A 15,638-nucleotide genomic window follows, 5' to 3' on the forward strand; every position below is an offset into this window, starting at 1 on the left:
TCCTGCAGCTAAGGGTACTATACATCACGGTGGTGGGAACTATGTACTGGAATTTAACAAGCAAATCCCTGGGATAACCAGCTTTACTCACTGCATGTCCTAATGACCCCTTTGAATCTCAAATGCTGTTTTCAAATGCTCCTAACTGCTTTCGTGGAGGGTTCTGTGGATTATTTGGGTATGTGAGGATTAAGTGACAGTAAGATCAGTTGTGAATGCCTATTCAAGAAAAATATTATTTAGGGGTTCCACATCAAAGTCACATTTTCTGTAGGTCAAAACTCTGTAAAAGCCCTAGGTTGAGTGTCATCATTTATTGCATGATTTTTCCTTGGTTTGAAAACTGGTGAAGGGTGATGGGGGCTTGATTTGCATTAAGTATGAGAAGGAGAGCTGTTTTGGGTGACAAGAGTGTGCAGCATATTGGAAAGAGTACTTGGTTCAAATATCACCTCAGTTCCTAGCTTGGGCAAATCACTTAATCTAAGTTTTATCAGTAAAATGGAGACATTGATAAATATACTTCTTAATGTGTCTATGGAGTTCGAGTGACTCAATACACATGAAGTGATTAGCTCAGGGACTTGGACATAGTAAGATTCTATAGATATTTCTCTTCTCTACCCTTGCCCCATCTTTCCTAGCCTAATAAAGTTATGCTACAAGTTAGCTACTTGTAAATTCCAACTTGTGGATTCAGTGTGTGGTTTTTGTTGATTCAGAGAAACCAGGAAGTACTGAGTCATTGCATGCCCAGTGTCACCAAGCATAAGAAAGTGGGAAATCCAACTTCAGTAATCCTTAAATTCTCCCTTGAGTTGAAGGTGAGCTAAAGTGTCACAGTTGGGAAAGAAGTGAATTAACCCTTAATGCAACAGTAGGCAACTAATAAGAGACTAATGGAAACTTGGATAGAAGTTTCTAGGGGTTCTGTCTCAAGGTTCTACCTTCAATCCTGTCCTATTCAACATTCTTATTCAAGATCTGTATCAAGAAGACCTTGCTGAACTTCGTATTCTGCTGAGAGAGATGAGGCTGTATTGACTAACGATTGAGCAGTGGGTTGAATCCAACCAGATACAGGTTCTGAATTTTTACCCTTAGATGTAACATGCGTGAATAAAGCTCAAGCATTTTAGTGGGCACTAAACCTCTATAGGTTTTGTTTCAACCCTTGTTTGTGCTAAGTGCTCTGAGAGTTTTAATATACACACATGTAATAAAACTCTTCATATGATATGGCACACTCCTTAAAGCCAGGCACAGTGCCTCATTGATTTTTATACTCTCAACGCCTGACATAAGGCCTGGCACATAGGGGGTTTTCAATAAATTCTGGGCTGTTGCTAGAACAAAAGTAAATCTGAAGTAGGTAGCATTTAATTAGTGATTTGTTTTTTTTAAATAGTACTAATTGCCTACCCATGTGGACCACAAGAAAAAGTTCTGCCAATAAATTGAGCATTTCACATCTTTAGTGAGCATGTTAAGCTCATCCCAATGTCTTTATTGTTCCTATTCTAAAGGAGGCCAAAAACTGAAACTCAATAACTTCATTTCACCCTGGTGAAGAACCTACAGTTCTCTTATATTCAAGACCATCCAAGAGAGGCATGTTAAATAACTCAAATGAGAAATTCCTAGATTCTACTTTTATGCATCTCCTGGGTTTTCCTTCATTCACCCAGTCACCTGCAAAAATCATCAAATGTTCAAATTCATAGTCTGTGACTTGGTGACCCTGACCCTCTTGGAGGCCTGGAATGAACATGGAATGCTCTTTTTCAGCATTTGGAGCTCAGTCAGATATTAGTTTTCCTGCAGTGTAATCCTCTGATCCCAATGAAGAAGGAAATCAGAAACAGGGGTCAGACAAGTCTGGTCCACCCGTCTCCAACACCATGAGTGAAGTTCTGGCAGAAATGGGGCTGGTTGCTGGGGTTCTCTCTCCTAAATCTTTTTGTCCTAGTTATTAAAATTTGTTGCTTCTTGGAGCCATGAAATTGAAGAACACTTCATGATATGATGAAGGAGTTAGACTCCAAAATGTCCCCCCGAGACTCTCATCAGGCAGAGTGAGCTGCAGACAGGGCAAGAGTCAATTTGCCTAGGCTCACCCCGTACAACTCATGTTCCACTCAAGAGGCTGAGTTTTCTGTAAAAAGAGCTGTGCCAATCCATTGAAAGTCCTTGGGTTGCATGTTTTCTTGCTTATGACTTCTCCATATAGTTGGTTCTGCTCCAGACCATTTGAAAGGGACATCTGTTGGATGAGTTGATGGGTGTCTATGTCTACTGAAAGTCTCCTCTGACAGGCTGATGTAAAGGAACCTGTGAGGGAGAGTTCAGTCACATGCTGAGTGGCTCTTAAGTAAAGCAACAGATTTGAAAGGATTATCTGGGACAATGACTTCAAGATCAAACTAGGCTGTGGAGTTAGCCACAAAGCTCTGCAAATTCCTTGCGGCTGAGGCCTCTGGGGTCTCCTGTCACTGTGCTTGCCAATAATGAATTTCACTTCCATGTGGATCTTTCAGCTCTTCTTGACACACTCTCAAGCCATATGTGTTTCAGGTCACTTCAGACATCATTCTGCTCTTTAACTTGAAGAACAGTCTCAGTAAGTCAGTGAGGTTAGCCATGGCACCAAACTTTCTTTTAAATCCATATCTCTTGGATAATGACTGCGATTTTGGGTAGTTGACTCATGAGTATGTCCCACAAAGGAACAATGGGGGTAGTCTGAGGAAATTAAATCCACACGAGTAATTCCAAAACTTTATTTCCTTCCATTTTTGAATACTCTCTAGCTCCATATGTTTTTACCAGACTGGTAATACATAGCAAAACTGGTTGATATGGTTGTTCTTTCCTTTATCTATCATTCTTCAGTGTGATGCTCACTGTAGAGATGTGACCAAAAGTAGGTGGCAAGAGAAAAAAATATCAAAACTCCAAGCCGGTTTTTTTCTCTCTTGCCAGTCATATTTTGAAGGTGGAAGCATTATTTCTTAGAGAGATCAAGCCAAACTGAGTCAGAAGTGAGGTTGGAAACCTAACCCTATGATACATGATAAACCCACGTGAGTAGACGGTCAAGTTACACATGGTTGACTGTGAATTTCTTCTTTAAAATGGTCCTGTAGCTCTTGGCATAATGGTAAGAGCCAGTCCACAGGAAAGCCTGCCTTGAAGCAACCCCATTGCTTAGGAGTGTGATGAGTTTTAGAGTTTTATTCTCTGATATTAAGTAACAGTGTGAAACTAGTATGCATCCAGGTGCCTTCTGAAGTATAGAGGAGGCCAGAAGTATTATTTCTTTATATGAAGATCAACACTATCGGCCCCCTGAGTGCTATGAGGTCCCTAAGTACAACCCCTCAAAACTACCCGAGTGACATTGTTGGATTCTGGTCTATAGAATAGTTTCTATATATGAAAAAAGTCAATTTGGAGTATGGGTTGTCACCAGAAAGGTTTCCATTTATTAAGCACCTACTAGGAGCCAGACTCTCTATTAGGTAGCTTACAGATACCCTTTCATTTAATAATTTTTCTCATTTTACAGATGAGGAAAATGATACATAGAGAGAATAAGTAACTAGCCCAAGGTAACCCATTTATTAAATGGTAGAACCAAGAGTTGGGTTCAGGTCTGCATCTAAGATCTCTAAGGACAGAACCTCTTCTGTGTTTTGTTAACCAATGATGTATCCCCTAGTGCCTTGACGAGTGAGTACTGGGAAAATTGCAGATGCTCCATAAATGTTGAGTGATTGCATTAATGAAAGACCGCAGTGCATGCACTCTTAACTATTATTCTGTGCTGTCTTGCCTCGGTCTCTCATCACTCTGTTTCTTTGCCTGCCCCTCTCTCCTACCCTCTTTAAGATGCATGAGGCTGCAGCAGCCTGTGGTAGTACGTTGTACCTCTGTACACATCCTGCTGAAGGAAAGAACACAGCAGTTGTCAGGATGTTGCCTACCTGGGTCAGATTCCCATCTTTTCCTCCTTCCCACAAGGATTCCCCAAGGCCCTGGTATGTGTAATGAGCACTGGAGATTCACTGGTCAACAAGACATAGTCCCTACCCTCATGCAAATTATTGACTATATTATAGGAGCGAGTGTTTTGACAGAGAGAGAGAGGGTGCTATAGAAGCATTTAACAAGAAGGTTCAATCTAGTTTTTGAGGTCATGGAATACCTCCTTGCAAATTTGAACTTTGATGAGATATAAAGAATGTATAAAATTTCTTAAATTGTGGTAGTCCAGGATTCCTGATTTGAGAAGTTTCAAGAGTCAAAACTATTTTCATAAGAATACTAAAAGTTATTGACCTTTTACACTTTCATTTTGTCACAAGTGTACATGGACTTACCAGAGGCTACATATATAAACATGTGGTACCACAACAGATTGAGTGCAGAATCAGACATGAGAATCCATTTGCCTTCTATTAAGCCAGGCATTAAAGATATTTCTAAAAATACAAAACAATGCCACTTTTTTCACTAATTTCTTTTTGGTTTTTGAAAATGTAGTTATTTTTCATAATATGTGAGTACATGTTTAAGTATAATCATTTATTGATGTTATTTCTAATTGCATTAAATATTTTAAAAATTTTCCAGCTTTAGTTTACAATATGCAAATATTGAGAGAGACAATTCACATACAGAAAAGCTCTTTGAGGTCTTTAATGATTTCTAAGAGTGTAAAGTGTTGCTGATACCAAAAACTTTGAGTATCTCCAGGCTAAGCAAAGAGGAGGGAAACATGCTCCAGATTCATGAAAAAACCTGTTGGAAAGGTCCTGACCTAGGATAAAACTTGATAGTTTTGAGAAAATTAACGAAGTCCAATGCATTTGGGGCTTAGATAGTGAGGGGGAGAGGGTGTAAGATGAAGGTCAAGGGGTAAGCAACTCCAGATTTGGGGACAAGGAGTTACTCTTAAGTTAGTAGGAAGTCACTAAAGGTTTTAAACAGGCTGGAGATGATCAGGATTATGTCGAAAGAGAGAAAGGGAAGGAGGGAGGGAGGGAGGGAAAAGGAGAGAAGGAGGGAGGGAAGGAATAGATTGGAAAGGGGGTCAAGGCTGGAGGCACAACGTTTGTTTAGGAGGATCTTGCAGAACACTTGGTAAGCCATGTGGTTAGGTGGAGGGTAGTAGGGTTTGACTGAAGAGGATTGATTGAAGAGATATTGAAGATGGAGAATCTAGAGGATTTGGTGTTTGGGTATCAATAGGAAGGGAAGTTGTATAAGAAGGAGTGTTAGTGTTAATAAATGAATATCTCTGATGGCTTTGCAATCATCCCACTTAATTTTAAACCCTATTGTTATTCTACTAGTTCTGTGACCATGGGTGAGTTATTTAACTTCCATAAACTATGATTTCCCCATCAGTAAAAAAAATTAAAAACTCTAATCTCATATAAAAGTAGGAATAATTTAAAAAGTAAACATACCTAGTATAATAAATATAACATCATAATTATTTAAAAAGTATTAGTTTTCCTTTTCTTCTCTCTAAAATCACTTTTTTCCTAATAATTTTTGCCTGCAGTTGGGGGAAGCTCAGAGTGTTCCTCAGGAAACCTATGGAATTCTTGGGGAGGGAGAGCCTACTCAATTTGCAAGAGCTTATCTTTGATTCCTGCCTGAAGTTGAGAGTGAAGGTTTCTTCAAGCTATTTTTCTCTGTCTTGACCTGCTCCATCTTTCAGGGTCAGTTCTTATTGCCTTATTGGTTCCCTTTGAATTTGAAGGTTTTCTTGTTCCTCTGGTTCCACAGCCTAATTCCTGCTATTGTATTTAATCCCTTTTGCTTTGTTCCCAGAGTCTTAGGCTAGTCTTCTTTATTTTCCCTGCCTTGCCATGGTCCTAACTTTGCACAGCTCTCTTCCCTGGCAACAACCATCTACCAACAAAATAGCTGGAGAGGAGAGATAGGACACAGAGTTTTTAAAAGGCTGTAAACAAAACCTGGTAGTCCTCATGGAAAAATCACAAGACTCTGGCCTGGGCTACTGCCTGTTGTTTCTAGTATCTTTTGAAAGGCTGTTTTCACATGTGCTGACATGAGAGTTTACGGTGGTATCCCATAGGGGGCTGAGGGCAAAGGAGACCGTGAGCTACAGGGTCAGAAGACCTTGAGACTGCTGCGCATTCTGTCAAGTGCCCCTTAAAACAGAAAAACTGAGCCCAGGATGGGCGCAGAGGAGAGCTTGAATCTGGATATCTGCCCTGAGACAATGAGCTTTGTCTGCAGGCAGGTTCCCCACTAACAGATGGTACACATTTGAATAGAACCATTGTTTACCACTTGGGTGGAAAACAGAGGAAATAGGCCAATGAGTCAGGTACCCACTTGTTTTATATGGAATTATACAGAATTTTTCTAAGGATTCCAGAGAAACCTAAGCAAAAACAGAAGTTTGAGAGAAGATGAAGGGAGTGAGGGCAAAGTTAGAACTGCTTGATTTTAATGATGCTCTTTGGTCTTTGCCGAGAGCCTGTCAAGTGCAGGATGTGGGTTCCAACCCTAAACCAGGTGCTGGAAGGGAAGCTGATTCTGGGAGAGGATTTGAAAACCTAACCTGGAGTAGTTTGGAGTAGTTGATCCTCCTCCTTTCTTTATTTAAAGGACATTTGCTGAAAATGCCTTCTTCTTCAGAGAACTTGAGGAACAGAGAGAGAGGATTATAGTATATATAATATTTTAGGGTCAGAAACTGATCAGAAAATGACATAAATTTTAAATCTTACAGTAGGCCTGCTCCATGACTTGATTTCCTGATCTACAGATGCTCTGACTGACATTCCGTTTTCCTGTAGCTCAGTGTTTGGTGTAGGAATGGACTTTCCACTGTGTCATCTCATTTGGGAAAATTGCGTGGTAGTGAAATGCATGCCACTGAAAAGAAGGAAATGACTTGGTGTCCATGGCAAAGAATCAACTATGCTCTCCCAAATACTCCAGCTTGCAATTAAGACTTTATTCATTTTCTCTTTCATTTTCAGTAAGTTTTATTTTTTTCTTGGTCAAAAAAGAATAAAATTCAGAAATTAGGGAAAATCTCAAGGAGGAAAATGAAAACAACCTGCAGTCTGACCCCAAGGTTAATCAACATAGTTAGCTGATGTTTATCTTTCAGCATATTTAATACACACACACGCACACACACATACATTATATACATATAAATATATAAATATATATATACACACACACACACACACAAAATGAAATGTTTTGGGCATGCTGTTTAGTAACCTGCCTTTTACATCTATAATTTATATTACAATTTTGATGTCACTATATATTCTTGCTCAACATAATTTAAAGGCTGCATAACATTTTTAAATAGTTCTCTTTGAAAATTAAGTTTAATTACAATTTTTCATATTAAATTTCTTTTTTAATGAAATTTTCCAATGAACACATTCATTTGTCATTCAACAAATGTTTTTCTGCATCTACCATATTGAAGTGAAATTGAGCATTGATTATGGGAAATAAAAAAGTAAATTAAGACACAACTGTCCGTTCCCTCAAAGGACTTACTGTAAGTTTAGTTCACAAAAATGACTCCTGATTTATTCCATCCTTTTTCTTCCAGACAGGAATCTGTAAGAGCCAAATAAAATTATATGGGATTAATTTGTTGTGGAATTTCTTTCTTCTTAATTCATAAGCTAAATATGTAAGTTTGAAAGCATTCAAAACATTGTTACAATGATTATGTTTGTTATACTTTTATAACAATAAACAAAAAACTGTACAGAGAAACAGCTGAAATTTCCCTCCATTATAGTCAGGAAAGCTGCTTAATCATACTTAACTCAGAATCTCTAATTTGCACGGTATAACAGAAATTGTGGTTTGATAACAGGATAGCTGAATTTCCAACTCAAATGGTGATTGCAACCTTACTTTTTGGGGGCAATGGAATATTTTAATGGAATCATTGGTATCTCATTCTGCTTCTGAAATTGGGGACTTCTTTATTATTACTTTACCTGTGGGGATAGATGGTTTACTCATCAAGACCATGGATTGATTCCATTGAGTCAGTGATTCTCTAAATGCTTCAGCACTGCAGCCTGTATTTCTCAATTCTGAAAATCACTCACAGAAAATCATATCCTTGTTATAGAGAAAAAGATGAAAAAATGCAGACACATTTGATTAAAATATCACAATCTTGCTTGTGTTTTAGGCAGAATTTTAAGATGGCTCCCATGACCTCATCCCCTGGTGTTACACTCATGATTCGGTTACATTTTATGGAAAAAGGGAGTTTGTCCAGGTGGGCCTAACTGATCATGTGAGCTCGTTAGAAGCAGAGCGTTTTCTCTGGCTGGGAGCAGAAGGAGAAGTTGGAGAGAACTGAAGCATGAGAAGGGCTCCACCCACTGTTGCTTACTTGGGGCCATGTGGAAAGCGTAAGAAGGAAATTCATTCTGCCAACAACCAGTGAGATGGAAGAAGGCCTGGAGCCCCAGATGAGAACCATAGCTGGATGGCACCTTGAGTGGGAGACCCTGAGCCCACCTGACTTCTGACATCAGAGCCATGAGATAAAAGATGGGTCTGGCTGCAAGCTGCTAAGTTTGTGTTAATTCATTACCCAACAATGGAAAGTTAATATAATATTCATAACAACTCAAATATTGTGCCTTACTGATAGCAGAGTTGTGACATTTGTGACATGTTTACCATCAACCAAGGTCACAACATTTAAAAAAAAATCCAAGTGAGGTAAGGATAAATTTTATGAAACTCTTTAGGCTGGTGGAACTAAACTCCCAAATAATAGAAGAATATGGTATTATAGGGATGAAGTCCATAGTAATGCATATTTTCTTGATATTAATGAAAAGCTTCTTATATTTATGACAAACTAATGCATACAATATTATAATAGAGACCATTCATAACAGGGACATAGTCAGGCTGGTATTAGGATACAGAGGATGGTCACCTAACCTTCCGGGGCAGATCAGGAAATTCTTCCTGGAGGAAGTGGTGATTGGCATGGGTATGTAAGAAGTACTTTACCTTACATGTACAGGCCAAGGGAAAATCAAATTTCCTGGTGACTTACATGGAAAAATCCCCTGAAAATATAAGACAAGTGTGGTGGGCCGAGGGAAGGAGAATGGGAGACAGAGAAGGAAACTTGGGAGTTTTATTTCCTTTTCCCACTCTGAGCTGGAATCATCTTGAGAGGAAGGCTCTTGTCAAGACCCTCCCCAAAACACTTTCCCTGGTGAGTGGAAGGAATCTCAGTCATAAGGTTAAGGACAGATTTTCGTTGCTTATCTAAAGTCTGATGTGAGTTAGGTTTATTAGAAAGTATCTCCAGCTGGTGGAGTCTAAACTACAGGCAACTGAGGCACCTTAGGAGAGGCCTGAATGCACAGAAATAGAGTGCCTTAAATTCACAAACTGGAAAGGGCGAAAAGCTGCCCAAGTTTAGTTCCACCAGCCTAAATTATCAAAGCCATTTCTTGAATTCCTCATTTATAAAATCAGGGTAGTAGCCATTCCTGCTCATCTTATTAAACCAGCATGATGACAAATGAGTTCTGAATAAGTGTTTTATTATTATTGTCACTTTATTCTTTGAACTGTTTTCACTGAACGGGCCCTAATTTGGTTTCCCAAATCAGTTGAAAGTGAATACAAACTTTCTATTTTCTTTGAGAAGGCATGTAACAAAGCTGTCCTGTCTTGTTAGGAACCAAAGAGAGAGATCAATGGCTCACCAGATGAACTGGCTTACCTCACTGGCTTGCATGGAGAGAAAACTTTTTTGTTCAAAACTTTGACACTTTATGCCAATGTGGCAATGGAAATGTAACTGCTAGAGTTTAGTAATTCCTCAGAGGTTATGGAGATACAGTTGAGTTGGAAGGTGAAAGGGTTGAGATGAAGGTCAGAAGAGATTTCTCCTTTATAATGCTCAGGTACTCTGAGAAAGAAAGGAGTTCAGTAATTTATTATGGTACTTTTATAGAAAGAACATTGTATGAAAATAGAGAAATTGAGTCATTTCTTGCTAAAGTATCTTTATGTCCTAGGACAGCAGAGAAGGCTACAGAGCTCTCTACATCCTTTGGAGGCTATGTGGAGTCAGAGGTGATAGTGAGGAAAACCAAGGTACCTTTTGGAGGACCCCACCTCTATTGGCTCAAGTTTGATTCCCAGTAGTTATGGGGGAGACAGAGGATTTGTACTAATGCTAAACAAAAGAACCATGAATCCATGTGGGCATAGAGCATGACAAAGCATGCAAAAATATAACTGAACTCCATATCACTCACTCTCATCATGCTATCAATCTACAAGTGATTACGAATGTAATTCTTCCTACCATCTGATGGTCCTGTTCATGAGGAATCATACTAATGGCTGGGGCCAGTCCAAGTGTTTGCCTTTATTTTATGTCATCGCTGACTATTTTGAAGAAATCAGGATGTTTTCTTTCCACTCTGATACGTCTTGTTGAGCAGGTTTCTGTATGATCAAGGAAATACCCTTATCCTCACGCTCACTGCTCCAGCTGCCCTGGCAGCCCTCCTGGTACATGTTGAGTGAGGTCATATATTTAGTATGGCAATGTGTAACCGGAGAGAGTGGAGACAAATAGAGACATTTCCACATCCACTATCTGGAGACAAAGCCACAAGGAAAAGGAATTAGGATATAGTGTAATAGGCACAGATTTTGGAGTAAGACAAACCTGGCCTTACTGATTCTGTGATCTTGAACAAGTTACTTTATCCCTCTGAATCTTCATCTCCTCTGATTTATCTAACAGAATGGCCATGAAGTCTGCTTGGGATAATACATGAAAAATATCTGCCAAAGATGCCTGACACAGAGTATCTACCCAAATAAATAACAATTCTTTTCCCTTTCTTTTGACCAAGCAGTTTAGGTAAACACGATATGTGGTACAAGAACTCTAAGAATACCAAATATCTGTGTCCCGTGGAGCAAGAAACTTTGGGTCATCATTTTACCCTTAGCTCAGAGTCCTGTTCTCCTGCCCTCCCCTTTCAGGGCTAGCAATCACCGGAATGCCAAACAGCAAAGGAGGATACTTCTGAGCTTGAGATAATCAGAAAAAATGGTTTAAGAAGCATGTCAGATTGGATGTTTCAAACTATTCACCTTGGGAGTCTGCGTACACTCTCAAACCAAGTGGCTATTGTTTAAATCATTTTTTGAAAAATCTCTTCACTTCAAATTTTTACATTAACATTTAGGAAGCTCTTTTGTGGGCAAAGGTGACAAAGCCATCTCTGATCTGTGCACAAAATGGCATTCAGAGAAATATGGCTTCCATTTCATATAGTAATCCATCTAGCTGCCTACACAAGTAAAAAAGCTCCAAGATTTTGGAATTTAAGTACAAGTCAAGTAGACATATCTAGATTTATCTTTAAAAAGGAGAAATCCATGTCTATGTCATATCAGTTGAGCTTTGGATTATTCCCCCTCAGAGAGGCTTGTTAGTGTGTTTGCTTAACCCTTTGTTTCCTGTGGTCTTTATGAAGGACCCGGGAGTTTCCCCCTTTGGATTCCTGAAACAGTATGATCAGGGGTTCTTTTGGTCCCGTTGGTCGTGAAGATCCCTTTGGTCCATGGAAGACCTGGAATGTGGTGGTGTTCTTTCTATTAGCCTTTTTTCAACCAGCATAGACATTTTCCAGAGGGAGAGAAGGGTCCTTTCCAAGTCTGATCTCAACCCTGGCAATGACCAGATCGTGTCACAGGCTATGTCCAGATTGTGGTTTTGGGCACTTACATCTACCAACTTGGTTTTGGCTAAAGAAAGAAGAGTTCCTATCATGAATACACCCAATTGCCTCGTGATTCAGAGACAGAGGCAGATATGCACAATCTACTCCATTCTTTCCCGATTTTTATTTCTCTACACCTGACTCTACCTAGGGACAGGAAAAAATGAATTTTACCCCTTAGTTCTTTCAGGAAGTTTATTTCTTTGCAAACTTACAGGTGTGTAAAGGAACTTTAACGAGGCTAACTTTGTTTATGATCCCCTAACATTCTCACCATTCAGAGACGTTTATAGGCTCAAAGGACCATCACTTTGTGTGCAGTTTAAAATGTGTAGTTGCACATTAACATTTAGGAAACTGATGAGTTTCCCAAACGAGCTGGAACAGCATGAGGATGTTAGATGGATTCTTGCTTCAAAAAACCTGAGATAACTTCTAAGCTAATAATAGTAATAGTAAAACAATAACAACAACAAATCTCAATCCTTCTCTTGACGAATCTTCATGCATTTCAGGTGCTATGCTAGCTCTTTATATGGATAATTAATTTAATTTTCACAAAGGCCTAGTGAGGTAGGTAATTTATTTTCTCCGTTTTTCAGATGAGGAAACTGAGGCTTAGAGAGGGATGACTTGTTTAAGGTCCCACAAGAGATAAGTGGTAGAGCTAGATTTTGAACCCAGACAGTCTCATTCCAACATAATGACTATCCTAGGGTGAATGCTGACCAATTACAGTGACTTCAAACAGGGGGTTCTTCATACATTTTAACTTAAATCATGAACCCTGAGTCTGTAAATGATGAGTCACAAAAAGGCAACGTGATGGAAGAAGGGTCCTTCTCTTTTTTCAACGGAAGCATCATTTGACCTCTTCTCCATGCATTTGTCATGTTCTCCCTGGGTCTTACCGGAACAGGACAAAGGCAAGGCAACCGTCCCCAGTCCCTCATCAATGGTTTTGCTTCCTCATCCTTTTCTTTCAGCTAAACCATTCAACTAGCCACAGGCCTCACCAGGGGACTGTATTACAAGCATTTAATACATCCATGATCTGAAGAAAATGGAATTTTGGTTTTTCCCTTGATTCTTTGTCAGACTCCCATAACATTGGTAGCAGACTATGTGCCAAAGATGGCCGCTGGTTCGGTACACGCTGGTCTGCAGCTCAGTCACTGCCCACTCCCCTCCCTCTAACTCAGTGAGTGTCGCGCAGCCTTGGGGTCTGACAGTTGGCCTGTGCTCTCCTCACCAGCCCACAGGAGACAGAGGTTTTAGCCAAACCTTCTCTTCTTTTTTAAAATGTGGCCAATCTTTGCCTTTAAAATTTCCAATTAAAGGAAATGTTTGAACTGGAAAAAGTGGAATTTGAGCTGTTTGGGAATTATCAGTCACCAGACAGCTTTCCCCAAGGTCTTCAAATAGGCCGAGGGCTCAGTTACACTGTGGGGCTCCCACTAGATCACAGCAAACACTCTCGTCTCATAAACCAACACGAAAAGCTGGAACACTAGGCCACTGTACATGCTTTGCTTCTATCTAGGTGAAGTTTGAAAAAAAATACTGTAATAATTGTACATTTACAATTTTATTTCTAATATGTATTTACTCATTTTCTGAAGAAGAGATTGAATTAGGGAAATTTTAATCTTCAGTACTATGTGATATTATGTATTTATTTAGTTAACAATAACTATTTAGTTCTTTGGAAAATATAAAAGGTTGCAATGTTATTTTACTTTAAATCAGTTTACTGCAATATACATTTGTGTGAATTTGCTTTACCGAGAGACATTTAGAAAAATAGTATCTTGGTGATTCCAGCTCATTAGAACTTGAAATTGGTTGTGACTTTATCAACCATGACAAAATCCAATGACTAATGTAATCACAGTAGATGTGGCTTTTTAAGAAATGCAGATTAGTTGAAAAAGTGAATTACCCATGTATGTATGACAAATAAGTAAATAACCATGTAAAACCTGTTGTTGAAATGAAAATAAGGTTAAGTACCTAGCATAAAAAAATTTTAATTAGATTATGTTTAAAAAACAGACAAATCTCCAAGTGTGGAAGACTGCAACCAATTTCATGATGATTATCTCTCCCAGACATCCCTCAGCCTGGGCATGCATATGTTAGGCTTTCAATTCTGCACTGATGAGGTGTAGTGCTTTCCCTCACAAATTCCATGGGGAAGAGAGCTGTATCCTAGCTCTATGTATCAGAACTGAGTTGTTTTCTGCTCTTACAGCTTTCTCTCCTATGAAATTGATTAGACACATTATCTGTTTCTCTCTTGTTCTTTCCTAAATAGTTCATGCCTGACATTCTTGCCCCATCTCGTCTCTACCTTATCATCTTTGCTTTGCATTTCTCTTACAGCCCCATCTGGAATGCTAATGGGAGAATGAGGTATTACGTGGATTCCAAGGAGACTGTCATAGGATCCCAACCTAAAGATCTTGGGAACAGAAGGTAGATATATGTGTGGTTTAGTGCAAAAACGTGGTCTTCTTACAGGCTCCACCACCTTAAGAAAGTAACTTATTTTCCCTGGGACTTCTGTGTCCAGTTTATACAATGAGTGTAGGGGGTGGGCTATGTCCCCCTTGGATGGTTGTTCTGTTGATTAAATAAGATGATGTATGCAAAATCAGTTGGCATAATACAAGCATATGCAAGATACTCAAAAGTAGCTTGTTTTCCATTCCTTGTGGCAAGATCTTTTTGTGGGAGGAGGAACCCAACACTGGATGAAAGCTCTGAACTCTTCCCAGAATACAGCCCTTGGTGTGACTGGAACGTTCTTTCTCTTCAGGAACAGAAAGTATTGTTTCAGGGGGTGGAAACAGTTTGTTTGAGGGACAGGAGGTGGAGATTACTCAGAAGATAGAGAGAAGGAGATGGCTCTCAGGCATAAGCACTCATATCTTGCATTCTTTTCTCTAGCTTCGATCTGAGGAGGAAGAACTGCTATGAGCGTGAAACTGTGAGAGAATTCGGTCTTTTCTTCTTCATAGAATTTCTCCTCTTGTGATGATTTCCTTTTTTACTTCATGTCCCTATGAGTCTGAGTCTCTCTAGTTCTTGCCATCTGAGGCCATTTGGTGTCCTGGTTTCCGAGGCCTTTCTCAGCCCTAACCCCAGAGAAATGTATTTCTTCTCCATTCATGAAAAAGATAAAGGAAAAATAGATTTTGCCTTCTACTTGCAAGAGTACTGGTGGTGGATAAAATGAAGAAATCAGATCTAATCCTCAGGAGACTCTTTCAGCTGGCTCACGGGAGTGTTGGTAGCTAAGCCAGGTGAGGTGCGGCTCCGGGATCTCTCATCACTCTGCCAGTACTGGGAGCATAACGATAACGGACAGCTAAGGGACTGTGCACAGCGTATCGTTGCTTCTGCTCTACTGTCTTACCTCACACAATACCTGTCCAGTCAACAACGTTTGGAAAGTGATGCCGCTTTTCAGATGACTCCTTTTTAATCATGTAATGACTTTTTACTGAAAAACTAACAACATGAAAACACTATAAAAGTGATATTTCAACATGATGGCTTCAGACAAAGAGACACTGAACAATTTATTCAACACAACATGTTTCCAGTCAGAGGATATCATATGGAACTCATTTGAATTACACACCACTTAACCAAAATGTTTTGCTTTGCCTGGGTACACCAAGCAAGAAGCGGTAACATTTTTAAGACCTTTTGATCTATTGTTTGCCTGTACTATTTACATGTGCTTCAAAGCACTCGTGTTTTTCTGTACTATAACTTTATTTTTAAGGGTGCTTTGGGTGGGTGCAA

General features: G+C 39.4%; 1 pseudogene; it reads right to left on the reverse strand.

Moving 5' to 3' along the window:
- Positions 1 to 1,972: 1,972 nt before the first annotated feature.
- LOC119532179 lies at positions 1,973 to 2,524 on the reverse strand (annotated as a pseudogene).
- Between the last annotated feature and the right edge of the window lie 13,114 nt (positions 2,525 to 15,638).

The sequence above is a fragment of the Choloepus didactylus genome, chromosome 4 (assembly GCF_015220235.1).
Source record: "Choloepus didactylus isolate mChoDid1 chromosome 4, mChoDid1.pri, whole genome shotgun sequence".
Lineage (NCBI taxonomy): Eukaryota > Metazoa > Chordata > Mammalia > Pilosa > Megalonychidae > Choloepus > Choloepus didactylus.